General features: G+C 39.2%; 1 protein-coding gene across 1 annotated transcript in view; it reads left to right on the forward strand.

Annotated features, from left to right (window-relative positions):
* Positions 1–26,431, forward strand: part of MTCL1 (microtubule crosslinking factor 1) — a 132,392-nt gene that overhangs the window by 41,724 nt on the left and 64,237 nt on the right.

Consider the following 26,431-nt stretch of genomic DNA (forward strand, 5'->3'; position numbering starts at 1 on the left):
TAACTACAACTCACATATGTCAAGGTCTATTTTCCCCCAAGAGCGCCCCTGGGCAAAATCAACTATACTGCAAATGCTTACGTTGCGTAATGGGTTGAGCCGCCCCTGGTCATCATAGAACACAAGAGAAATGACTTTTGCTTTTGGATATTCCCCCTTGTTTGGTGGAGGTTGAAGGAATTAGCAAAGTTCCCAGGCAGATCAAAAATTATAGCTATTGAGCATTTCAAAATGCTGTATTGTGATTGTGAGGATTTTCGCTAGAGGTAACAAATCTGGCTAAATATTGAGATGAGCAACTTATTGTTTTAGTTTAGTACCATGATGGAATTGAGATTAATAACAAATCTCCATTTCTTACCTAGATTTTAATTTCCAAACTGTTTTAATGAATATTAAACATTCATGCCAGCTCTGAGCTTAATATAACCTCTTAGAAATCCCAAGATTTTGTACGTATAATGTCTGTAGTGGTGGATTGTATGAATTTGACCACTTTCCTGTCAAGGATGTGTAAAATAACTAAAGAAGCACCCCCCTAACCCCTTCCCCCATCATTCCACCTTTTCATTTGTGATATTAAAATCTTCAAATTGTTTCCAATTGCTCATTTGTTAGCATCATTCTTCGTTTCATCTTTTCATCAGCCTTCTTTTATTAATTCTCCACCTTTTTAATGGGAGACCCAGCTGCTCATCAGCTGATTGTAAGACTGGATTGTTTTAGATCTTGCTGAGATTTCATCCCCCTTCTCAAGGGAACAGAGGCCTAAATCTAATTGTTATAAATAGTGTAGAGCCATCAAATGAATTCTAACTTGGTAAGTGAGCACTTATGCAAACTTTGTTTATTTAATAAGAAATAACAAATGGATTTTAGATTAGGCATAACAGATTTTGGAGGACAAGCAGGGTTTTATAGTAGTGTTGTGTCTCTCCAGACATTGTGAGACAGCATCTCCCAGTGCTTCCCACCCTTGGCTAGAGCAGATCGGAATTTCAGGATAAAAGTATCCAGAGGACCACCCAATGCCCAAACATGGCAACATCACAAGCATGATCTCTAGCCATATTGTGTAGAAATGCATATGGACACTGTGCTTTTCCTGCCTAGCAGCGGGTTGGACTGGATGGCCTGTGTTGTCTCTTCAAAGACTACGATTCTATGATATAGTGACTTCTTCACACGGCCCACATGGGCTGTTCTGTTGTGCTGGCAGTTGTCAGCGAATGGCAGGGCATACAAGGTGCCTCACATGCCTTCCCTCCTTAACCCATCACATGGTGGGGACTGGCACCCTGTTTCTATCAGATGAGAGGAATGGCAGCAACGTGCAGCAATGCACATTGCCCTACCACCTTTCCCCCAATAGAGCTACAAGCTGGGTAGATGCAAGGAATGCCATGGATGTAGCATATCTGGATTTCAGTAAGGCCTTCAACAAGGTTCCCCATGACCTTCTGGCAAACAAACTAGTCAAATGTGGGCTAAGCAAAACTATGGTTAGGTGAATCTGTAATTGGTTAAGTGAACGAACCCAGAGGGTGTTCACCAATGCTTCCTTTTCATCCTGGAAAGAAGTGACAAGCGGAGTGCCGCAGGGTTCCATCTTGGACCCGGTCCTATTCAACATCTTTATCAATGACTTAGATCAGGGGTCCTCAAACTTTTTAAACAGAGGGCCAGGTCAAAGTCCCTCAAACTGTTGGAGGGCTGGATTATAATTTGAAAAAAGCATGAATGAATTCCTATTCACACTGCACAGATCTTATTTTTAGTGCAAAAAAAAACACTTAAAAACAATATAATAATTAAAGTGAAGAACAATTATAACAAATATAAACTTATTAGTATTTCAGTAGGAAGTGTGGGCCTGCTTTTGGCTGATGAGATAGGATTGTTGTTGTTGTTGCCGTGTGCTTTCCAGTCGTTTCAGCCTAAGGTTGACACTGAGTGAGGGCCGGATAAATGACCTTGGGGGGCCGTATCCGGTCCTTGGGCCATAGTTTGAGGACCCCTGACTTAGATGAAGAGTTAGACGGCATGATCATCAAGTTTGCAGATGACACCAAATTGGGAAGGATAGCCAATACTCCAGAAGACAAGAGCAGAATTCAAAATGATCTTAACAGATTAGACCAGTGGTTCTCAACCTGGGGTCCCCAGATGTTTTTGGCCTACAATTCTCAGAAATCCCAACCAATTTACCAGCTGTTAGGATTTCTGGGAGTTAAAGGCCAAAAACATCTGGGAACCCCAGGTTGAGAACCACTGGATTAGACAGATGAGCCAAAACTAACAAAATGAAATTCAACAGGGACAAATGCAAGATACTAGACTTAGAAAAAAATCAAAATGGAAAGATACAGAATGGGGGATGCCTGGCTTGACAGCAGTACGTTTGAAAAAGATCTTGGAGTCCTCATTGACAATAAGTTAAACATGAGTCAACAATGTGATGCAGTGGCTAAAAAAGTCAATGGGATTTTGGCCTGCGTGAATAGGAGACTAGTATCTAGATCCAGAGAAGTCATGCTTTTTAAACAGAGGGCCAGGTCAAAGTCCCTCAAACTGGTCAGAACTGGTCAGACCACTACTGTGTCCAGTTCTGGGCACCACAGTCAAAGGGAGATGTTGACAAGCTGGAATGTGTCCAGAGGAGCGCAACTAAAATAATCAAAGGTTTGGAGAACAAGCCCTATGAGGAGTGGCTTAAAGAGCTGGGCATGTTTAGCCTGCAGAAGAGAAGACTGAGAGGAGGCATGATAGCCATGTATAAATATGCGAAGGGATGTCATAGGGAGGAGGGAGCAGGATTGTTTTCCACTGTCCTGAAGACTAGGATGTGGAATAATGGCTGCAAATCACAGGAAAGGAGATTCCACCTGAACATTAGGAAGAACTTCCTGACTGTGAGAGCTGTTCAGCAGTGGAACTCTCTGCCCCAGAGTGTGGTGGAGGTTCCTTCTTGGGAGGCTTAAGCAGAAGCTGGATGGCTATCTGTCAGGGATGCCTTGAATGGGATTTTCCTGCTTCTTGGCAGGGGGTTGGACTGGATGGCTCACAAGGTCTCTTCCAACTCTATGATTCTATGAACCACATACCAGCCTGGTCTGGTATTTTTGTGTTTTTCATTTATTTGTTTTGCTGTTTATTTCCATGGTCATTTGAAAATACTTTCTACTTCAGCTATTGAACAAAGTGACTACACATTCAAAAAGTGTACAGTCTTACAGCCTTAAGGCTATGTATCAAGTATGAGAAGTCATTTGCAGTGTGATTTATATGTTTATTGATGTAGTTTGCCTCTGTTCCTCATCTCTTGCCTGCAGCTTATGTCCTGAGCATATGACAAGTTGGCAGGATGGGCAGGCAGTCTTTCTCTCTTCCTGATCCTTGGTGTGTTTTGTTGCAAAATCAATAATGACTATACCAGTATTGGGTTGTTGTAGGTTTTTCGGGCTATATGGCCATGTTCTAGAGGCATTCTAGAACATGGCCATATAGCCCAAATAACCTACCACAACCCAGTGATTCCGGCCATGAAAGCCTTTGACAATACAATATACCAATATTTCCTTCTTTGTTTACAAGAAATAGGGAAGGGGACTCTTTACTTTTGTTGATTGTTAATGTATTTCTGGCCCTCAAAAATAAATTGAATAGAACTCTGGAGAAAGTAAACAAAAGACAATCCACAGTTTTGAAGTAGGTGGCAGTTCTGTTACATCTCTACAAAGTGAAGAAGATTTTGTTCAATAAATAAATACTTTTCAATCTTCTTCAACAGGAATATAATTGTTATAGTGATTTATTGTTGTTACTGGTGTCAAGATGACTTTGACTTATGGCAACCCATTCATCCTATTATCAGCAGCCCTGCACAGGTATTGCAAACTCATAGCTTTGGCTTCTTTGATGGTTTTCTGAAGTGTGGTCTTCCTCTTTTTCTGCTGCCTTCTATCTTATTGTATTTTCTAGAGAGTCCTATCTTCTCATGACATAGTCAAGGTATGACAGTTTCCATTTAGTCATATTGTCTTTTAGGGTGAGTTGAGGCTTGGTTTACTCTAGGATTCATTTATTTGTTTTTAGCAGTCCCTGACATCCAATATCCGACACCACATTACAAATGAGTTGATGTTCTTCTTATCAGCTCTCTTGTTCAGCTTTCACAACCATACATAAAAATTGGAAATACGATATGGATGATAACTGCAATATTCAGTGTTGAGGAACCAGGCACAATGTGTCAAACAGCTAATGTGCAGCATTAGTAAGGTGGCAGGGATAAGGCTGGCGTAGGATCGCTCAGAGACAATGCAATGACATTCATTATAGCTAATGTTTGTTAGTACTGCACAGAAGATGGCAATGATCAAGCACACTTGTAGCCTTTTACCTTGATAGCCCTATGATGATACTAACATAGTGTTGCCCGACCATGCACAGGACCATCACTTCTTTCAAAAAACAACACCTTCAAGAGTAATCGTTTTGCTGTCCCTTTCCTTACATATTGGCTAGATCTTTCAGTATTGTATTATATTACCTTTCTCTTTCGCACTGGATCAAGTATCATAACAATAATAATAACTTTATTCTTATATTCCACCTCCATCTGCCAGCAGGGACTCGGGGCAGCTTACACAGGGACCAAGCCCAATATAAACAAGGTTACAAGGTTACAGCTTCTGCCAACCTAGCAGTTCGAAAACATTCAAATGTGAGTAGATCAATTCAAATGTGAGTAGGTACTGCTCAGACGGGAAGGTAACAGCACTCCATTCAGTCATGCCGGCCACATGAGCTTAGAGGTGTCTACGGACAATGCCAGTTCTTCAGCTTAGACATGGAGATGAGCACCAACCCCCAGAGTCAGACACGACTGGACTTAATGTTTGGGGAAAACCTTTACCTTTTTTACCTACAAGCTACACGGTAACAGCTAAATAAAACAATAAAAGCAATAAATATAAAACATCATAAAACATAAACCAAGCAACAACCAACCAATAGTTGGGAAAGTGGGCATGTGCAGATTTGGGGCTAACAGGGCAGGACAAGGGCTAGTGCAAACACATACATCAAACTAATTGAATAAACAATCAGTGCATAAGCTGAGATATTGTGTTAATTTGTGCTAGACAGCATTACAAGATGATAAAGCTAATTTTCATATGGCTACTTTCCAAGCTATGTTTACAAGTACAATTGGTCCCCAGCTTTTCCAGATTTTTTTTTATTTTGCAGATTTGATTATTCATTAGTTTACTCTTACCCCCCCCCCACAGGTTTCCTAGGGCTATGATACTGCTTCAAGCACCCCTGCAATGCCATTGTCCTTCTCCCCCTCCTCTCTGTCTCCTTTCCTGCCCTCCCAGCCCAAGTTGTGCGCAGCTTATGACCACCTGTTCACCTGTCTACTCCATCATTCATCTGCTCACTTTGCCTCTCTTTGGTGATTGGTTTGCCCTGTTTGTCTTGAAAGTCAGCCCCTTCCAGTTTGTTTGTTTATATATGTTTTATTCACCTTTTTGAGGGACCTGGATTCCTAACTCCATGAAAATGGAGAGCTGACTGTACTTGCTCTCTCTTTGGCTCATCTATACGTTTCAACTGAGAGTGTCAATTTTTCAAGTATGCTAATATACTTTCATTCAAGAACCAGGCATACTATAGACCATCGATGGTGTCTTATTTTCCCCTTAATGCTTAAATGAAAATGCCATGGAGCAAAATCGTATGGTGTAAAAAATTATTGCAAATACAAGCACGTTTTTGTTCCTTGACCAAAAGTAGCAAAACGACAGAATTTAATCATTTTTAGCACAACACAAATTAAAAATTAATGCCATAGCAACTGTTGAATTTCTAGAAAAAGAGATGCAGAAGTTTCGAAGCAAGGTTGGAGAGAATGGATAGGAATAGAAAACTACATTGCGTGCTTTCATTGCTGGTGACCTCTTGTCTCTGCCTTCAGTGACTTCTTGTCTCCACCCTTTGTTCCATCAAACTTGCAGATACAAGCTGTGGTTAACCTGGTCTGCCAAAAAGCTACCTCAGGATTGAAAGGGTAGAGTCATGTCTGTGAGTTATCACAGCTCCTCCCTTCCTTTCAATTTCCACTGGGCTTTAATTTCCACATTGCAAATGTTTTGGAAGGAACCTTAGTCATCATGGCTCAAGCTGTAAAGACTAACTGTTCATGTTTGAGAGGAAATTTTCCTGTCAACAAACATTATCTCATTTGTACATATTGTAGAAAACTCTCATCTCAGAGGTATGAGGCGTGGTCTGACCAATGGCTTTGTGTTATAATAGTTTTTATATTCCTGAGCACCATTAGGATCACTGGATCCCAACCACTGCTTATTTCTGCTACTTAGATTTATCATTGTGTTATATGTACTTCAGAAGAGTAACGCCTATCAAAATATCTTGTAGTCAAAGACAACCAGAACAAAGATGAAGCTGAGGAAGCTTTTCAATAGAGGGCCCTTCCACACAGCCATATAACCCAGAATGTCAAGGCAGATGATCCACAATATCTGCTTTGAACTAGGGTCAGTGATTCCCAAAGTGGGCGTTACTGCCCCCTGATGGGTGCTGCAGCGATCGGGTGGGCGGGGGGATGAATAACTGTAAGGGGGCAGTGAAAGCATACAAGAAAGAAGAGAAGATTTAGAAAAATTGATTTCCAGGGGGTAGGCCAAATAAGTTTGGGAAGGGAACCACTGAACTAGGTTATCTGAGTCCACACTGCCATATGATCCAGTTCAGTGTGGATTTTATACAGCTGTGTGGAAGGGGCCAGAGAGGCAGGGAAGGGTTGTTTAATGGGAAAAGGTCAGGCAAGGCTTAGGAAAACAGCTGGAAAGCATGTTCATACTACAAATTTCAGGAACCGCTTGGCATTTTCACATGTCAGGGCCCCCTGGCATCCCAGTCCAAAATGGTGTAGAAAATCCATTATTCAACAGGTATAAAATTAGAAAGATATCAAGAAATATCTCTTCCTACATCACTTCAAACTTATGCTTTGAGAATTGTGATCTTGATAAAGTTAGTATCCCTCTGGCTTATATTGTGCTTCATAAAAACTGCAGGAAGCATCAAAGTCTCCTGCTGCATTTCAATAAGACTTGCTGTTTTGGAAAAGGTCTTCTGCAGTGTGTCTGCACTGATCACTTTTTTTAAACTGTCATAACAGATAACTCCTCAAAGCATTAACAATACTTTTCGGTTTTCCTCAGGAACAGATGTGTCAAGAAATACTTTGACACAATATTGCAGGATGGAAAACTTCTGGGTTATGGAGAATAAAAAGCCTTTGGCCTTCAGTGGCCACCACTTGAATAATCAGAGCACAAATGAGCTCACATTTCTTATCTCCAGTCAGTGATTGGAGATAAAGGTGCCTTTCTCCAAATACTTGCATTCTGAAGAATATGAAGTGTGAATGTCAGTGTGAAGGACTACATATGCAAGACCCAAATACAAAGAAAATCCTAAATTATGTGGAATGTTTTGGCAGTTCGTAGGTTTTTTCATTTTCTAGTGTGATTTGGTTGTATCACATCAACTTGTGCTCAGTACAGCCAGTGGTTATCCTAAATCTACTTCCTGGAATTTTCAGACAATGAAATAAATAAATATTTAATCTTTATAATTATATTAACTAATACTTATTTTTGCCTCAGATTACAACTACAACAATAGTGCAAGTTGTACACTTCAATTTTCTTTTTCTTTTTCTTTTTTTTGCAGTTTATGTTACAATGTTGTCAGCAGTGTTCTGAGTTATTGAATGTCCTCCTCAGACATTGTGTTTAGTCTCCAGTGATAAGTCGTTTCAGTATTGTTCCATATATTTGTCAGCGATGTAAAGCACTGCTTCTTAAACTGTGGGTCCCAACCCCAAACAGGATCCGCTTATCTCAGTGTTGGGCTCATGAAAAAATTGGCAATAGTCATAGGTTTCTGAATGCCACCTGGACATTTGCACAGATCTGTTAGCAACAAGGTACAATGTGTAGAGTGGACTCTGCAGCAAATCCTTTAGCTGTATCAGGAAAATCAGCCTGATTAGCATGCCTTGCAAATGTAAATTTATTGTCAGAAAAATGTTTGATTTTTATACCTGTTTTATATATCTATATACCTAGGTTGACATAAAAATTTGTCAAGAGCAAAGGGGTCCTGAGTGGGAAAGGTTTAAGAAGCCCTAAATTGTAGAATTAATGCAGTTTGACATTACTTTAATTGCCATGTCGTAATACTATGGAATTACAGGCGATAACGTTTCACAAGATCTTTGCCAAAGAGTGCTGATGCCTCACCACAAATTACAAATCTCAGGATTCCATAACTTGGTATCAGACTGCATTAATTCTACAGCATAGATGCATCCATAGAGTAACATTAGTATTTGGAAGCTCTGACATCTGTTGTCCAGTAAAATTCCTTTTGTCAGCTCTGCCACAAAATCTTGACATTTCCATGGGATTCTAGAATTATTATAAGATGTTTGGTGATTCTGAACAAATAGCCTAGATTGTAGTCTTCCTTTTCTATGAATATACAAAGAATGATCAGCAGTTATAGGTCTTTTGACAATTACAATGCTCACGTTAATAGTACTTCATACTGTATTGTATCTGATATAAAGCTCTTGAAAGCTGACATGTAATGATAATCGTTTGGTGGGTTTAACATCAGATGGCGATGAAATTTGATTGTGAGAATTTATACTGGAGGCTTCCTGTTCAGAACAATATGAGATGTTTACAATATGTTTTCAAAATTAATTTTTAAGAGCTAGCCAAGTAGATTTTTAGATTTGTGTGGGATGAAATAGTAGATGATAATGCTATTTGTGGTTCATAATCATAATGGGTGTGGACAACCTACAGAGTTGAGGATTGTGTATCTCTCTGGATCCTATTTGTTGTGGAGAAACAACATGACGGAGGAACATGGGGAAGCTACTGCCTTCTATTCTGCCTTGGGTGATCCTGAAGGCATCTAGTTGTCCACTTGGGGAACAGAATAATGTTGTAGTCTTTTTGCTTCTTGTCTTAAGACTACATTAATTAAACATTTCTCGTTCTCTTTCTTTGTAAAAACAAGTGATAATTTCAGGGCATGTTTGTGGTTTCATGAAATTCTATCTGGTTCCTTTGGTTGCTGCTGGGACCATGGGAAAGGGAAATGGTCTCCTACGTAGAACAGATGTAAGCTTATTGTCAGCCCACAGGGAGGTATAATTCTGTAGTGTCTGTGGGAAGGAGCAGTATATGTGGGGAAAAAGACTTGTTCCGGTCATCATTTATTTTCAATTTCTGTTACTGCCGTCAGACAGGAAGTCTAGTTTCAGACATTACTTTTTCAAAAATGAAGAGGTTGATATAGTGGTTAATATAAATTTGCTAAATGCATGCTGACCACTGTATTCCAATTTCCATACATGATATGAAATTCTGTGGGGGAACACTTGTCTTTTCTTGGAATATCATCATGATGCAATGTTTCTGCTTCAAGCATAACATTCAGTTTAATATATGGACTCAGTTAATTCAATTAACATGCAGGTTTTTTATTCACAGATTTTCATTTTCACAGGGGTCCTGTGCCCCTTGCTCCAGTGAAAGTGGAGGGTAGACTACATTTCAAATGACCTTTCAAAATCCCAAAGTAACATCTTAATAATATCTTACTAATGCGTAGCAGAACGTATGAGCTTTTTGAGAACTCCAAATGGAAAAAAGTTACTTTGCAAGTAACACTACATTTTTATTTTAAAAGGGATGTTTCAAAACTCAATTGCAGCTAAAGTTGGAATGAATATTTGCTAGTCTCTATGTTAAGGGGATAAATTTATATAAATTGGACATTAGAAACTGAAATACTCAAAAACTTCCTAGACATCCCATCTTGGACCTTTGAAGGGAGTTCTTGTCAGGGGAGGAACTTCAAAGAAAGTTTGGAAAGAGAAATGATTGAATTAGGATATACATAAAACTTCAGTAGTTTGAACAGAGACAATGGCTTCCTAACACACCCCAATATTGTAGCACTGGTTGATATCCTAGGTACATGTAGGCTCTTATGGATACTTTATTTTCATCTCTTTTTGCTCTTGGGCCCACCTTATTCTACCAGACCAAGAACATTCTCCATATGAAAGTAAATAAAAATGCTATACTTCAACCAAAATAAAAATAATGCAGTGAGTGAAACAGAAAGTACAATCCCAATGATAATGCACGGTCTTCAAGCAAATGTTAAACAGAAGTCTTCACATCAGACAGAAATGAAAGTCTTTGATAAACTGTCTTACAAGTTGCAAAAACAATTGTCCATAGCCAAAAGCCTTCACCAAGATCTGATGCTGGAATGGAGACATAGTGCTTGGAACAGGAACTCCCCTGAAGTAGGTCAGTTGCAGCCAGCACGCCCCCCCCCCCCCGACTTTACTGATAATTTATAGCCCTAGGGACAGATAGCACAGCTGTCTCTAGGGTGCGATCTGATTGCTCAGCATTTTCTCTGCTAGCCTAGTTGATCTCCTTCTGACTTCTTTCTCCCTTTGACGTTCCTGAAATGTAGGGATTTTTGATATGTCTGCCACCTCTTCTCCTTCACCACTTAACCCTAAATCCCCAATTGCTGCTTCTTCATCCACCCATCCTGCTTCTCCCTCAGAATCAGAAGAGCAGTCCATAACAGATTGTTTTGTTTCAATTGCCTTCCTCTGAGGGTGAGAAAGAAAGGTAGGGGGAAAAGGAGAGAAAGAGGGGAAAAGGGAAAAGAAAGGGAGAGAGAAAGAGAGGTGGCATAAGGGAGGGAGGAGAGAGAGAATGAAGAAGAGAGGGTAACAAGAAAAAGAGAAAAAGAGAGGAATAAAGAAGGATAAAAAAGGGAAAGAAGGGGGAGGAAGAAAGGGAGAGAAAGACACAAGAGAGAGAAAGAGAGGGAGAGGAAGAAAAAGGAGGAAATAAATAAAAACAGGAAGGGAGAAGGGGGCACCAGAGAGAAAAAAGGGAAGAAGAGGAAGAAAGATAAAAAGCAAGAGAGAAGAAGAGGGGGATCTCTCTTCTATAAAGAAAGAGAAAAGGGGTAGAAAAAAAGGAAGAAAGAAGGAGAGAGATAGAAAAGGAGAAAGGAGGGAGAGAGAAAGAGAAAACAAGGGACAGATAGGAAAAAAGGGAAAGAGCGAAGGAGAGGGGGAAAGGGAGGGTGACAGAAATAAAGAGAAAAGGACAGATAGAAAGGGAGGTGAGAAGGGGGAGATAGAGGAGGAAAGAGAAAAAGAAGAGTGAGAAAATTATCAATAGAAATGGGGAAGCCAGAGAGAAGAAGAGATGAGAAGAGAGGGAGAGAAGTGGTAGAAAGAAGGGAAGAGAAAGGAGAGGGAGGAAGATGGAAAGAAAGGATAGAAAAGAGAAGGAGAAAGGAAGGGAAAAGGGGAGGCAAGAGAAAGAAAAGGGGAAAGAGAGAGAAGGGAAGGGGGAGAAAGAAGGGAAGAGAAAGAGGGAGTTGGGGGAAGAAAGGCATATAAAAATACAGAGAAGAGGAGAATGGGAGAGAATGAACAATGAGAAAGAGAGTAGGAAGGGAGAAAGAAGGAGGGGAATGAGAGAAAGAAAGGAATAGAACAAAAGAAAAGGAGACGGGAAAGGGGGAGAGAAAGGATGAGAAAGAAAAACAAAAGGGGAAAGGGAAGTGAATGCCCGCCTCCTCTCCTTTTCCCGCTGTGTGTGCCTCTGCCTCCAAGTTCCTTCCCATGACTCCTCTCCGCCCCATACTGCTGGAGGAAGAGGAGGAGGAGGAGGAGCCACTTTTCGGACCTGAAGGAGCCAAAGCAGCGACCCCTGAGAAATGGTCGTTCAACCACCAAAGGGATCGCAACCCACAGGTTGAGAACCGCTGCTCTAGAGCTTCTTCTGATAATACAAAAAGAATCATGTTGAACTATGCATTGAAAATGCAAAAATAATTGAAAAAATTGGCCCATTTCTTTTCTAGAGACGTTGCCAAGCTTTGTAATGCCTTGGCTCAAAATATGACCCTTGGCAAACAAGCACTATGCCTTGTCAGATCTTTTTATCTCACATTTTAATTGTAGAGTTAATTCTTGCAATATCCTGACTGCCAAGTTGCTAAAATACAATACCCTGCAAATATGCCCATTCAGTCATTAACACTGGATCCACAGTCTCACGTCATTTCATATCTCTGACATTACAGTGCACATGTTAAGTAGACTGATCATGAAAGCAGAGTATTCTTAAAACTGCCAGCATATTATCTCTCTTAACTCTCTGACATTGGTCTTTTTTAGTCTTAGAAGCAGCATAGCTCTCTGGTTACAGCAATCTAATGGTTTCATTATTGAATTTGTTTCGTATTTCCTATGCTAAATAATGGAAAGCGGGAACAATTTAGGCAGTGCTATTAGCACAATTTTAACCTTCAACACCACCCTTTTCACTTTGATCTTGTGCAAGTCTACTATCAGTCAGCACAACCACTTAAATTTGCCATGGGAGAACAAAATATTTTATAATAGCATTACTGATACAATTAATAATAATATATTAGGTTCACTGTCCAACAGATACTGCCTATTACTGATTTCAACAATCTGGGTATCAGTAGGGTGTCATCAAATAAGGTTGCATTTTCCAAATGGGATTCCTTTTTGTTATTGGGCTTTTGTTGTTGCTGTTGTTAATATTATTATTAAAGATTGTAATAGGGATGGTATTAAGTCCATACAACTTTAATTTTTACATCTGAATCTAATTGAATAAAATTGTGTTTCATAATTTAAAAAGAAGAAAAAAAACACATTTCACTGATAATGAGGTCAGGAAAGAATCCTTTTAAGAGGCATGAAATAACATAATTTGGTATAAATTGAATAAAAGCCGTGCAGCCTACAGTGCTGATGTCACTAATTGTTTTTCCACAACTCACATAAATGTTCTTGCTCTCCCAATTGTGACATTGTCATTGACAAGATCATTAATTGGCAAGTATACTGCCCAGATCCATTGTAAGTCTTTTTAAAGCCTATTATATATTGGATACTAAAATGATATGTGCATATATGTGCTTGCATGTGGGCCTTCAGGTCACCTATTGACCTATGTCAAACTCATAAATTTCATACAGTTTTCTTAGGCAAGAAATATAGCCTACATCATCTAGTATCCAAGCGTTAAATAGGACTGAACCTGACCAAAACTTGAAATAGGAAATGGATATCCAGTCATTTCCATTTTTTAAAATTTTTTTAACTGGAGGTGGGCATTTTAGTGCAAATGTGGCCCATGACTAGTGGATGCAGGGCAACAAAGTAGCCTCCATCCCTGCCACTGTTATTAAGCTATGCCTTAATGTAACTTCATTATTGGCCTTGTTATTTATATAGCACTATCAAATGAGGTTCATGTCCCTTTACACTGAAAAAGCAAAAGCAATGGATCAGCCTACAATCTAAAATACGTTTGTACACAGGAGGTGAAATAGGAAATCACAAAACTACCAAAACTACCTTAGATGTAGTTCATCTGGCCCTGGAGACTTGAATTCATTTAGTAGCCAAGTATTCCTTGACTACTACTTTACTGATTTATACTTCTCTAGAATTCCCACATTCAAAATACTTCAAAATCCAAAATTATCCACATGGATAACTAAGATAGTGGTTCCATGTACACATATTTTTTTCACATATAAACCTTTTCAAAATATTGTACAAAATTACCTTTAGGCTATGTTTACAAGATGTGTATAAAAACATAAATGAATTTTGTGTTAGACTTGGATTCTATCTCAAAGATATCTAATTATGTATGTATATGTATATATAAGGACTCCAAAATCCAAGACACTTCTGGTCCCAAGTATTTCAGATAAGGGATACTCCACCTGTATTATTGTATGAGTGCATGAAAGTTAACACAATAACGCATATTTGTGGACATGGGATTATAGAAATTGTCATAGTGAAAACTTGCAGTTTAAATTTTACCGCTGCACTATGTGCAGGGGTAACCTGAACTACATGCCTACTCCTTCGAAGGAGTGCAATTCTATGCAAAACAATTTCTTACCCCATTTCCTGGGTGTAGAAATGGCCCGTTTTGCTAAAGCTAAATCTTCATTTTGTTCACAACTGTACCCAGTTACTGGTACAGAGCATTCATGGCCTCTCCTGATTCTAATGTTACAGATGTAATGCACTAGAAGTTTTCTAAATGTTAAGAAAATCTTTCCTCATATGCTATCATCACTACTCCCAGAAACTTTGTATAGATTTTAAGCTACACTCAAAACAACTGTGGCACCCCACAGCTCTGTGTGATCCAGCTGTAAGCAGCCATCCAACCCGCAGAAACAGTAATGGCTCATAATATAAAAAGCAGCTGAGAGATCAAAAGGAATATCTTGAAATTTTATATTAATTTATTGTAGTATTTTATGAAATTGTTCTTTGAAGTCAAATTAAAATTATCTACCTTGACAGGAGTGTCCAGATGGGGAGCCTTCACTTCAGGTTGCGCAGTTTTGTATTTATTTAGGACAGTGGTGGACAACTTGTGACCCTACATGTCTTTGGGACTCCAACTCCCAAAAGCCTTAGCCAGCTTTTCAGTGGTCAGGAGTCCTGGGAGCTGAAGTCCAAAACAACTGGAGGGCTTCAGCTTGAAGAAGCCAGGTTAAATGAATTAACTTTTTGTGCTATTTTTTTGCCACAACTTTGTGAGTTTGATTGGCATGGCTCATATGATGTGTGTGTCAGGCATTGGAATCTTGTGGTGTGTGTGTATGTGGGTTATGGATCCACTCTTGCTCAATGGAGGCAGATGCTTTCCTACCACTGCCTCGTGGCTGCAGGACCATGCTAGAGGTCATCCCTATTGGACTTTCTCATGCTATCCCGTGGGATCCAGTATCTGGACGGAACTGGGGGCTCATTGAGCAACAAGTGAGTTGGTTGATGCCTCGATCCATAGCCATGTGTATGCCAACACCATCTACAACTGCAACCAAAGCAGATCTGTGGTCTATTCCTTCCATTTAATGGTGTCTGTCTGGTCTGTGGTTTACTATGTGTAGCAGATCTCACCCATGATCACACAACTATACTAACTGTAATTATAACTCTTGATTTATGCTATTTTTATATTGTATTGTTGATAATTTTTAATATTCATGCTTTCGCTTGTTCCCCACTTATCACTTTTGATTATCATTTTTAAAAATATGAAGTCATGTTTTATAGTTCAGGAGAAGATTTTTTATCTAAGATTGTATTAAGAGATCATTGGCTTGTTTCTAATGATTCATTTCTGTTAATGAATTCTTAAAAGATAAAATGAAGTTGAAGGAAAGGTGCAGAAACACATATCTTGGTAACTAAGAGACTAACTGCCATTGTATCTGTTTTCACAGCTTGCTTACCTATTGATACCGTTTGCCAGGTCTCCAGTTAATATATTTGTTCCCTATTCCACCTAGGGCACTTCAAGACTTGACAGAAATGCGTGTCAAGGCAGGCTTTAAAAACCCATTTCTGTTCCCACGCCTCAGAGAAATCCGGATTTTCCCAGTGGGGTGTTAAGATGCCCTTCTGGTTCCTTTCTCATATTACTGTAAATTTACTGAAGTTGAATTCTGTGCCCTCTTAACTGTAATGACTTTCGTGCTCCTCAGCATTTTTAGAAAACTTTTCTATGGAATGGTAACAAATAGAAGAGAAATCCCAGCATGGTATATTTATTTTCTTTGTCTGTTAGTAACTTATTGGCAGTAATGAAGTCATACTATCATGCTGGGTTTTCAGCAATTTTCTAGGCACCAAGCATTTTTTTGTCACAAAGTTTGTCCTAATTGGGATGCATGGGACAGAAAGAAAGAGATCCATCATTGCATCAGATCAAATTACCTAGGGGTCATTTTTTAAAAAGAATTGTGTTATGGCAGAAGAAATCAGATTTGGGCTATAAAGAAATAAAGATTTACATTTAAAATCTGCCAGAGCAAGGCAATGTCAGCATTGTGCCATAAGCAGAGACACAGTGTGTAGAACTGCTCAGATTTTTTTCCCTGCATGCCAAATTGTTCTTGACATTTTGACCAAGATGAGATGACAAAGCAAAAAAGATTAGGCTTTGAGCAGTTAACGTTACTGAAGGAAAATCAGAGTTCAAAATAATTCACATGTTCAGGCAAAATATGTTTCCAGAAAAGAGGTTGGCTGTTCCCTTTCTCCCTTTTTTATGTAGAAATAATCAACAGTTCACAAAACAATTGGCTTTCACCAGAATTATCTAGCACAGCACAAAAGAAATATAATGACAAGTGCATTGTTTCAATACAGTTTAAAGAAAATGCTGCACTGTGATTTGTTGCTTTGCTGGTGAATGTATTATTTCCTGACATGCAGCATGCCATAAATGTTGATTTATATATTCAACATCAATTCAGCATCCTCCCCGCACTTACAAAAGGAAAGTGAAGTTGTTTTGGTGGCATTCTTCCTAAACTAATAGTTGGTTAAAGTTTAAATATGCTTTACTGACAAACTACATATGCACAGAGGAAGGAGAGTAGTGCATTTGTCATGAGAAGCTTAGCCCCGCCACATGGATTTGGATAAAGGTCTGGAAAGACCCTTTTTCATGTACAACAGTGTGCCGGAATCTCTCCAAAGAGAAGCTGCAGCATGTACAAAATGCAGCAAGTATAAAGAGATCTTCCAGCAAATATGCACAGGGTTTCCTTCACAAGAAAACATGGGCAACAGATACAAATGGCTCTCTCTTTTCTTTTCTTTTCTTTTCACCAGAAAATGTCTGAAAGTGGTAGGATGCAACTTAAATTTTCTTCTGGATTTCATGGCCACATCCAAATCCCAGTGTCCTGAAATCTTTTGTTAAGGCAGGCCTTCTTCTAATATTCCTAGCCTTATTTCCCAATTGAGGCCCAAAACAAGGAGATTATAAATCACGGAAGTTTTATTACTGCAGCAAAAAACCTAACGGGTGCCTTCTGGGATTGCCAGGTACCACTCAGAACAAAGAAAATGGAAGCAATTTATAGGTCACAGATGATCATACAGAAACACACTAACATCCCTTCACCCCTCCCCATGCTCCTCCCAGCTTCACCTCCTTTCCACCTCTGACTCCACCCTCTGCTCTTGTCCCTCCTTTAACTCCTCCTTCTCATCCACTGAGCATGTGCGAGATTTACAATGAAGTAATGGTTTCTCCTGTTTGTAACTTGCTTATCTTATCTTTTGGCTGCTTGTGGAAACCTAGCCCTCACCGCATTTGAGCATCTCTTTTCTCACCAATTCCTCTTCCCATCACTGTTGTGTTCACACATTCCACACTAACATTTCAAAATGGCAATTAATATAGACATTATCCTTCTAACAATTAAATAATATATTTCAGTCAGGTACATCTTCAACTTTACAAATGTAATGTCATATGGAAAAGTTTTCTGCCTTCTACTTTGCAGAGCATGGATTATTATTATTAAAATAATAATATCAAAACATCACATAAATTAGTATAAAATTGATAAAAATAGAAGGAGCGCAGGTGGCTAAATATCCTTTGACCAAAAACGGGCAACAGCAATGGCATTGTCTGTAACCTCCAACAACTCTTCCTCTGTACATGAGGCAGGACATAGTGGACAAGCATACAGATGTGGAGTTGTCTGTTCTGCTCCACAGTCACACAAGGTGTGGGATTCTTTTAGGTAGTGCCATTTTGCCAGATTGTCTTTTGATCTGCCCACTCCACTTGTGAGTCTGTTCAGGAACTTCCAAGTTGCCCATTCTTGGTTTGCCCCTGGAGGAAGACCCTCATGGGGGGCCATCCAGTTGGGATTTCCTGGTTTAGCTGCCCAGTGGGATATCCTTGCTCTTGCTGGGGGGACGCCAAGAGGAGTGGTAGTTCTCATAAAGCTTTTCCTTGATTTGAGTTTATTTGGAGGAGACTGGGAGCCATGTAGTGGATGGCTTTCCTTATTTCTCTCACATTTAGCAGCAACTTCCCATCACACATCCGGGGGGGGGGGGGGAGGCAATGCCAGCTAGCTTGAGGAGTTTATCAACAGGTGCCAGTTTAAGATATCCTGTGATTTTTCTGCATGTTTCATTCAATGCTATGTTCACCTGCTTTGCATGGGCAGACTTATGCCAAACAGGGCAGGCATACTCAGCAGTTGAGTAAGACAAGGCTAGGGCAAATGTTCTTATTAATTTTGGGTCTGCACCCCATGTGGTGCCAGTAAGTTTCCACAGGATGTTATTGTGTGCAGCTACTTTTTTAAAAAATAGCAAGGATTTATACATATTTATATACAAGGCAAGGGTTTGGAGATATTGCCAAATTCCCTGAAGCCCGAAGGATCTACTACATGATGGTAAAAACGATTCCACGTACAGATATAAATAGTCTGACTCTTGTGTGTATCTTCAAGTCTTTTCCAGCCTATGGCAACCCCAAGATGAACCTCAAAGAGATTTGTCTTTTTCTGAAGCTGAAAAAGCATACTCTTTGCTAAGGTCATCCAATGGGTCTCATGTCTAAGTGAGAGTCAAATCCAGATCTTCAGTTGTAGTCCAACACTCAAATATGTACAGCTACACACGTATAATGAAACCACAAGCTATAGGAATGCGTAAAATGAACAATGAACGAAAACAGTTATTTATATCTATAGGTTAAGGAAAACCAAAACAGTAGTGAAATCTAAGTACGTCCATCATCTTTGGAATACTGACTATTCATGGTAGGGGTTATGAGGAATAGAAATAGGAACCAGGAGAGACTGGAAATAAGATGAGATATTTATTATGAAGAAAGACATGAATGAAAAAGAGAATATTCCGCATTGTAGTCTTTTTCCCACTTTTTATTTTAGGCTGCAGTGAAAAAGTATTATGGCATTTAGATTTCAAATTACCTCTCTGCCAGGCTAATTAAATCTAGTTCCTTGGAGGGGAAGCAGGAAACAAACAAACAATTGTGGCCTATTTTGCTCATTTTCTTGTTTTCTCTGAGCCGTAATGTTACTATAGATGCACACATTTTCGAGATACGCATTCGCACACAATCCACCCCCCTCCACAAACATACTATAATGCAATGATATGTTGCAAATTCCAGTGGTGTGTTTCTGCTGTCTGACCTTTCACAACTTCTGACCTTAATCAACTTTACTCTAGTACCAATGATCCTGTAAACATGTGAATCAATAATCTTGGCTAAGTGTACTGAACTAGAAGTATGCTAGAAGAGAGAGAAAGGAAATAAGAAGATGAAGATCATGTGAACTGCCTAGATTTCTGTCCTGTTATGTGCATTGAAATCTCAATATCATTTTTTTAAAAAAAAGTTTGGAAGGAGTAAAGAAAAGCTGACAAAGCACTCAAGAATATAATAAAATAAAATTGCACCAAGGCATGATGACATCATGTCTAATCCAATTGATACATGACATTTCTTAATGTCCACACTGGACTCTTTTCTGACCATGCATTCTTGGGAGATAATTCCAGCTTATTAGTTAACTCTGCTCAAACCACTAGACCATGATGATTTCTACCACAGATAAAATCTCATATCTCACCTAATTTTCATATTAAAATTCATCACTAATCAGCTCCCAAGTTTTGTTTCAATGCATAGTTGTTCTCTTATTTTTGACCCACTATGGTATCTAGTGATACTTTAAAAAATGTCCTCCTAGTTTCTATTAATTTCATTGTGAGAAGGTTATGACTATTTGTACTTGGGTCCTTTGTATTATGAGCTTTAGGCAGAATGACAAATAGGGGAGAGACAGAGCACGTGCCCAAACACTGTGGCAGTGGACAATACCTTTACAATTATAAGCGGATAGATGTGCAAGAGTAGATTACAGAGGTTATCTGAGGCATGTCCAATGCAGAGGGGATTGTGCTGGTGTTCATGTAATCTCTCTCTTCCTTAGAATTTTAACTAATACTTCATAGAAAGTTGAGGCTATTTTGGTTCTGAAAAGCCGATCTGTTGTCTTGTTTATAGTTCAGGAGCTTAAATTTATAAAGCCACACTGAATATGCACATTTTGAAAATGATGACAGAGTAGATAAGTGTTTTTCATTTTTTCTGATTCAAAGATTTATTCTGCTCTCCTGAAAATTAGATGAATTCAACATTTGCTCGGATAAGTTTTTGTAAAATCAAAATTGTTTTTAAAAAAAATCTGTTTCACATTGAAACTACAATTTGCAATGTCTGCTTGATGAATATATTCTCATGGGCAAATCCAATGACAGTCTTACCTAGAACAGACTTATTGAAATAAGTAAGACCTGTTGCCTGTTACTTAACTAGTAACTAGTAGAACAATGGTTCTATTCTAGGTAAAATTAGCATTCAGTATCACTCACTCTAGTATGTATCTTAAGAAATGCTTTGTTTTGCTTTCTTAGAAAACAAGTGGAAACATTTACATCAGTTAATTGTTGATTGCAGGAGATTTTATGACTAATTTCTGTAAGTAATTGAAGCCCATGTTGTGGAACAAGCAAACCAAAATATCTATGCAAGTAAATGGTTCAGAACAACAGATAATACTAATACTTGTGACCTATTTTGTTACATGATTATGAGGTAGGATAAAAATTAGGATTTGGGTTTTTAAGGTAAATATCAAGGGCTATATAAATGAAGGGCTATAACAAACAGCAACCCTGCATTACATAGGAGTAAATTTCATTGAGGTAATTTGTGTGGTGTACATGATGTCAGGATTGCTTCAGTCAAATGGATTATTGTGACTTGTTCTTTTCCTTGAGAGCTATCATGGTCTAATGGCTTGAGAATTGGACTACGGGCCTGTCCAGGCAGTAGCTTTATTACAGTAACTCCTGCAATAAATGAGGGGCTGTCCAGACAATGCTCTGGACAGTCCTGAATTAATTTGCTACAAATCAGGAAAACCCTGGCTTGTAGCGAATTAATTTGATAGTGGATTTATTCCACGCTTTCTTGGAAGGTACAGGATAAATTCACTAAATAAGCCCGGTAAACTGTGGGAACACCTCCCCCTCCCCACTCCCCTGGTGTGTCATTTCTACACGCTGGGAGAGCTGGCCAAAGCCTGTAATGGAGGCCACGTATGTTTCCATTACTTTTCTAAGGGGTCTGGGGGCTTAGGGGGAGTGGGGATGAGAAATGACAAACCAGGAGAGTGGGGGGAGGTGATTTTCCTCCTTCCTCTCCTCCCCCCACTCTCTTGGTGCATCTTTTCTACGCACCAGGAGAGCTGGCCAAAGCCTGTAATGGATGCTGTGATGAAAGCTCAGAAAGTAGGCCCAAGAATTTTGGCAGCCTCCAGATGTTCTCTCGTGTTAGTCCTGAGAGAACTTCTGGACACCCAGAAAGCATGCACTTTCTGGGGTGGGCGTAGACAGCCTCCAAGAAACATCCACGTTTTTTAAACATGGATGCTTCTCGGATAAAAGACTGTCTGGATCTGCCCTATGACTCTAAAAACCCAGGTTCAAATCCCAAATCAGCTGTGGAAACCTACTGAGCATGTCACATGCCTCAGAGAAAGGCAAAGGTCTGAATTAGCATGCATTTTCATTAAACATCATTTAGCCGCTACCCCCTTTATTCTGGTTTCTTCTGCGTTTTAGGACTTGTGTGGAAGAGCCCTGAGTGAATTTTGCCAAGCAATCCCTGTTCTATTTTGATGTGTGGTTAAAGTTATAAGTTGGGAAGGATTTGAAGGCATACAATATCATTTTTTCTTTATCTAATAGATTTATCAGCAATAGTCATTATAATATTAGTAGCAGCAACATCACCAGTTTTAGCATTTCCAGTCTTCACAGACGCTTGGGTCTGCTGTAAGCCTGAGTATGCTGGATCTGGATTTCCAGCTGTTTTGTTATTTTTCTGTATTGAGATCTCCATGGGAAGACTGTAAAGAGTCTGTTGAAGGTCACAGGTTCTAATGATTGTTCTTTATGTAATGGTTGCTAAGCTGTGGGGGATATTAAAGAAGTGAAGGAGGCAACGAAGTAGAAAAAACTATGGCATTTGAATTAGCTTGATAGAGCAACTCAAACCAGTCTTGGAATCACACATTTCTTGAAAGATGCTTAAAGTTCGATGATGACTTGTGGGTTTTGCTTTTCTCTTTTGAAGTATGAGCTTGAACAGGAAGAACTGCAGTAAGTATGCTTGGAAAGTCATCACTGAATAACAGGCACTTGTTTGAGTAATTCCCATTTTAACATCTGCTGCATCTAAGGGACCCACAATATGACATAGTGTGACACATTTCCCATTGTATGTCGTTATGAGATCATGCTTTTGGAAACATTTATAAAGAAATATACAACCAGGAGCAATTTTCTGAATTCTAGAGATTATATATAAAATACAACACAGATCAAACAGTTTGGCATAATAAAAATTACCCTTTGTCTTAGTCATTTGGAGACATTTAGGCACCTTATATACTTCCATATAATCCATATTATCTAAGCAGATAATATACATTATCTGCTTTGAACTGGATTATATGAATCTACGTTGCTATATAATCCAGTTCAAAGCAGGTAATTTTTATTTTTACAGCAGCATAGACCGTGCTTTAGATGCTAGGGGGATTTCAATTAATGAAATGGTAATGTATTGTTGGCTATATAAATGGCTCTAAAACAATGGAATACATTGGATTGGGACTATATACATGTTATCTCCCTCCAGTGTAAGAAGTCTTTCAATCAGAAGAAGACTGCTTCAATCTTATAATAGGAACCATGGCTCCAGCCTAATATTTTGATAGGCCAGACTTCCAATAGCTCAGACAGTCAGTTTATGCCTAAAGAAAGCTGCTTTTGGTAGATCACTGCAAGTAGTAACTAAAGACTCTTCCAGACAGCAGTCAAATCCATACCAAAGCGGGCTTCAAATATCTGCTTTGGTGTGGATTTGAATCCACACACCCAAATCCTGGGCTTTCTCTTGGAGGGCATCCTGGTAACTACTAGGATGGCATGGGTCCGCCCAACCCCCTCAAAAGCTCTTCAAAAAAGAAATAACTTACTGGGCACTATTAAGGTGCTGCTGGAGTCCTCCTGGTGCAGTACCTTAATGGTGGAGACCAGGAGCGAAATCGCTCTCCCCTTCCCCCATCTCCTGGCACATCATTTATACGTGCCAGGAGGAATCCAGGTGTACTTTAATGGAAGCCCAGTAAGTTATTTATTCTTTTAAGGGCTTTGGGGGAGTTTTGGGAAGCGGTTGGATGCCATCTTGCTCCTTTTGGAAGCCCGAAGAAGTGAGATGGCACATGTGATCTCACCCCTAGGTAATTCCAGGGCTACCTTTATTTATTTATTTACAGTATTTCTATACCACTTTTCTCACCCGTAGGGGGACTCAAAGCGGTTTACACGTAACTGACAAAACTTCAGTGCCATACATTGGACACTGACGTGATGCCAAACCATAACAACCACAATAATAAAAGCACAATTAAACATAAATCATAATTAGACAGTACATAAGCAATCATTAAAACAATAAATAATAAAAACAGTCTCGGCAGTCGTATTGTCATTTTAGTCCATGTCCTTTAAACTCTACAAACATCTACTGTCTGAAGGCCTGATCCCAAAGCCATGATTTTAATTTCTTTCTAATAGCCAGGAGGAAGGGAGCATATCTTACCTCATTTGGGAGTGAGTTCCATAGGTGAGGGGCCACCACCGAGAAGGCCCTGTCTTTCGTCCCCACCAGACACATTTGCACAATTGATGGGAGCAAGAGCAGGGCCTCCCCGGATGATCTTAGATTACGAAATGGGACGTAGGGGTGGATGCATTCGGACAAGTAAGCTGGGCCTGAAATGTATAGAGCTTCATACCTTTCAGGAAGGCCTGGATCTAATAGGGCATCGAAGTAATTTGGGACAAATCAGAGTTTACCTGCTTTGTCCTGAATTAATTTGCTTTTACCTGAGGCGTAGTTTGGACGCCTCAGGTAAAATCCCAACAGGTCCTGCAGTTTGGGGCCTGTCTGGAAGGGCCCTAAGATTTCCCCTCTTAACAATTAAGTACATATGAGAATCATTATGATATAGTGCTTTGAGCATTGACTATGGATGAATCTATGAAGACCAATATTCTATGGCCTATCTGGTCCTGGGTGTGCGTCACAAAGGGAACCAGTCACTGTGGAGGTGAGAGGGAATACCCACTACTGAAATGCACCCTTCCTACCCCCACCCCGGCTTCCATGTCATGGTGGTCTCCGGCTGTGACATGGCAATCTTTGTTTGCTGCCATGATGCTGGTTAGGGCTATGCAATGCTGGGGGAGTGAGAGAACTGCAATCCTCCCTCCTCTCCCAGAGTGCTTCATCAGTAGCAATCTCCCCCTGAACACATATTTCCATAGGTTAGTTCAGGGTCACCATCAATTGTAAACAATTTGAAGGCATATAACAGCAACAAGGTATGGGTGCCATTACCATGGGTCTGCTATTCTTCTTTCAGCCACATTCTATCAGCAAACTAAATTTTGTGTTAACTGAGAGACATCAATGTTTTATTTTATGTCAGAGCTGTACTTTTGCTGTTAGCGTTTTAAAATACGTGGGCATCCTGCTGTTTTCCTTCCTGCAATGTGTACTGTCATCTGTTAGCAAGAGTTATTTCAAAATGGCAAATGAACAGTGTAAACATGAACAATAATAAGAGATTTGTAGAAGAATGAATGAGTGAACAAGAACCCATTGTTATGGATAACTAGAACTATAGTCCTATATGCATATGCTTGGGAATACAAATTGTTGCCTCAGAACTGTGCACTATTCAGACCATTGAAGGTTGTTAGATGTATGCTATGTATTGTATTTTGTGGTTGTTTTATACTGCTGAATTTTTTAAATGAATTTTGTTGTTATATTTTAACTTGGTTGAATCTTGGGCTTGCCCCCATGTAAGCTGCCTCAAATCCCTTCGGGGAGATGCAGGCTGGGTACAAAAATAAAGTTATTATTGTTGTTGTTGTTGTTGTTGTTGTTGTTGTTGGTCTTTGTTCTGAGTTAACATGCCTAGGCTTATGCTATGGGAGAATCCAAGAAAGAGCATGTATTAAGTTTTACATAACAACTTTTAATGTATTTTATATTCTGAATACTAGGCTGTGGTGCTTATAAAATTTGCAAATGTGTCTTTACTTTGGTTGCTCATGCAGATTATTAAATGGATAACATTTACAGACTAATAATGCAAGGATTGGATCAGAATAAGTGTAGATATGGATCATTTATTTCAAACCCGGCTTTATCGGGGCCCAGTGATCTATCAAAGCAGCCTTCAGGCCAGCTGAAAATAGATAATGATAAAATTACTCTGTGGCTGATCTGCAGTTATGTATTACAATCTACAGCGATACTTCAGCATAATATATTGTCCTTGACATTTCAAGATGTAGAGTGGGGGAGACTGCAGCGATCTCCTTGATAAAATTTGCAGATTGCCAATATGGATAATTTGCAGCAAATGCAGTAGAATCCTTATGAAACATTATTCACCTCCAGTAACAAAATTGATAGTTTTCCATTAAGCCTGATATTAACTTTCTTTAAAAAAAGGTTTATGATTGGCAGTAGATCATTCACAGATTCCTGCTTTGGGAATGATGGGAAGTATATAAGTTATATGTCAAAGCATCTTGAAATAATTGCTTCGGAAAAAGAAATCTACTGGTCAGATGGGCCATCTTTTTCTTATTATGCATTTGGGGTTAGCAAAGTTGTAACTGTCAAAAATGGACCAAAGTGATCAAAATTTCAGGAACAACATGGGATAGAAATTGGAAATTAAAAGGGTAAATGAAGGTATGTTTGCCTGGTTAATTTTCACCTAGTACATTTTGTTATGAAGCTAGCAATTGACAATGAGAAACTTGGAATGACAATAACAAGAATTCTGTATGTCTTCTTGATCCCTTGCCCTCCTTTGCTGGAGAACTCTAGCAAAGATAGATTGGCTGGATACTTGGGAGTGCTTCAGTGTGTATTACGCATCAGTAGTGTTGAAGGATGCAATAAAACATTGCCTTGGGGGGAAAAAGCCATCCGCAGGCTACAAAAAGTCTGCATACAAGTATTACTTTTGTGCAAATAAAAGCTATTTTCTGTGTAAAATGACCTTGGGAGTTTTTTTGCATAGAACATGTTCCAAAATGCAAAGATTCTTGTCAATCCAGGATGTTACTCGTCAAGGTTTCTCGACAATAATTTTAAATAAGTTTTTCCTAGCATTTTCCCAAATATTTTGAGTATTCTTTTCTATTATGTGGTAGGTAAAGAAGAAAAAA

Source organism: Anolis sagrei, chromosome 4 (assembly GCF_037176765.1).
Source record: "Anolis sagrei isolate rAnoSag1 chromosome 4, rAnoSag1.mat, whole genome shotgun sequence".
Lineage (NCBI taxonomy): Eukaryota > Metazoa > Chordata > Lepidosauria > Squamata > Dactyloidae > Anolis > Anolis sagrei.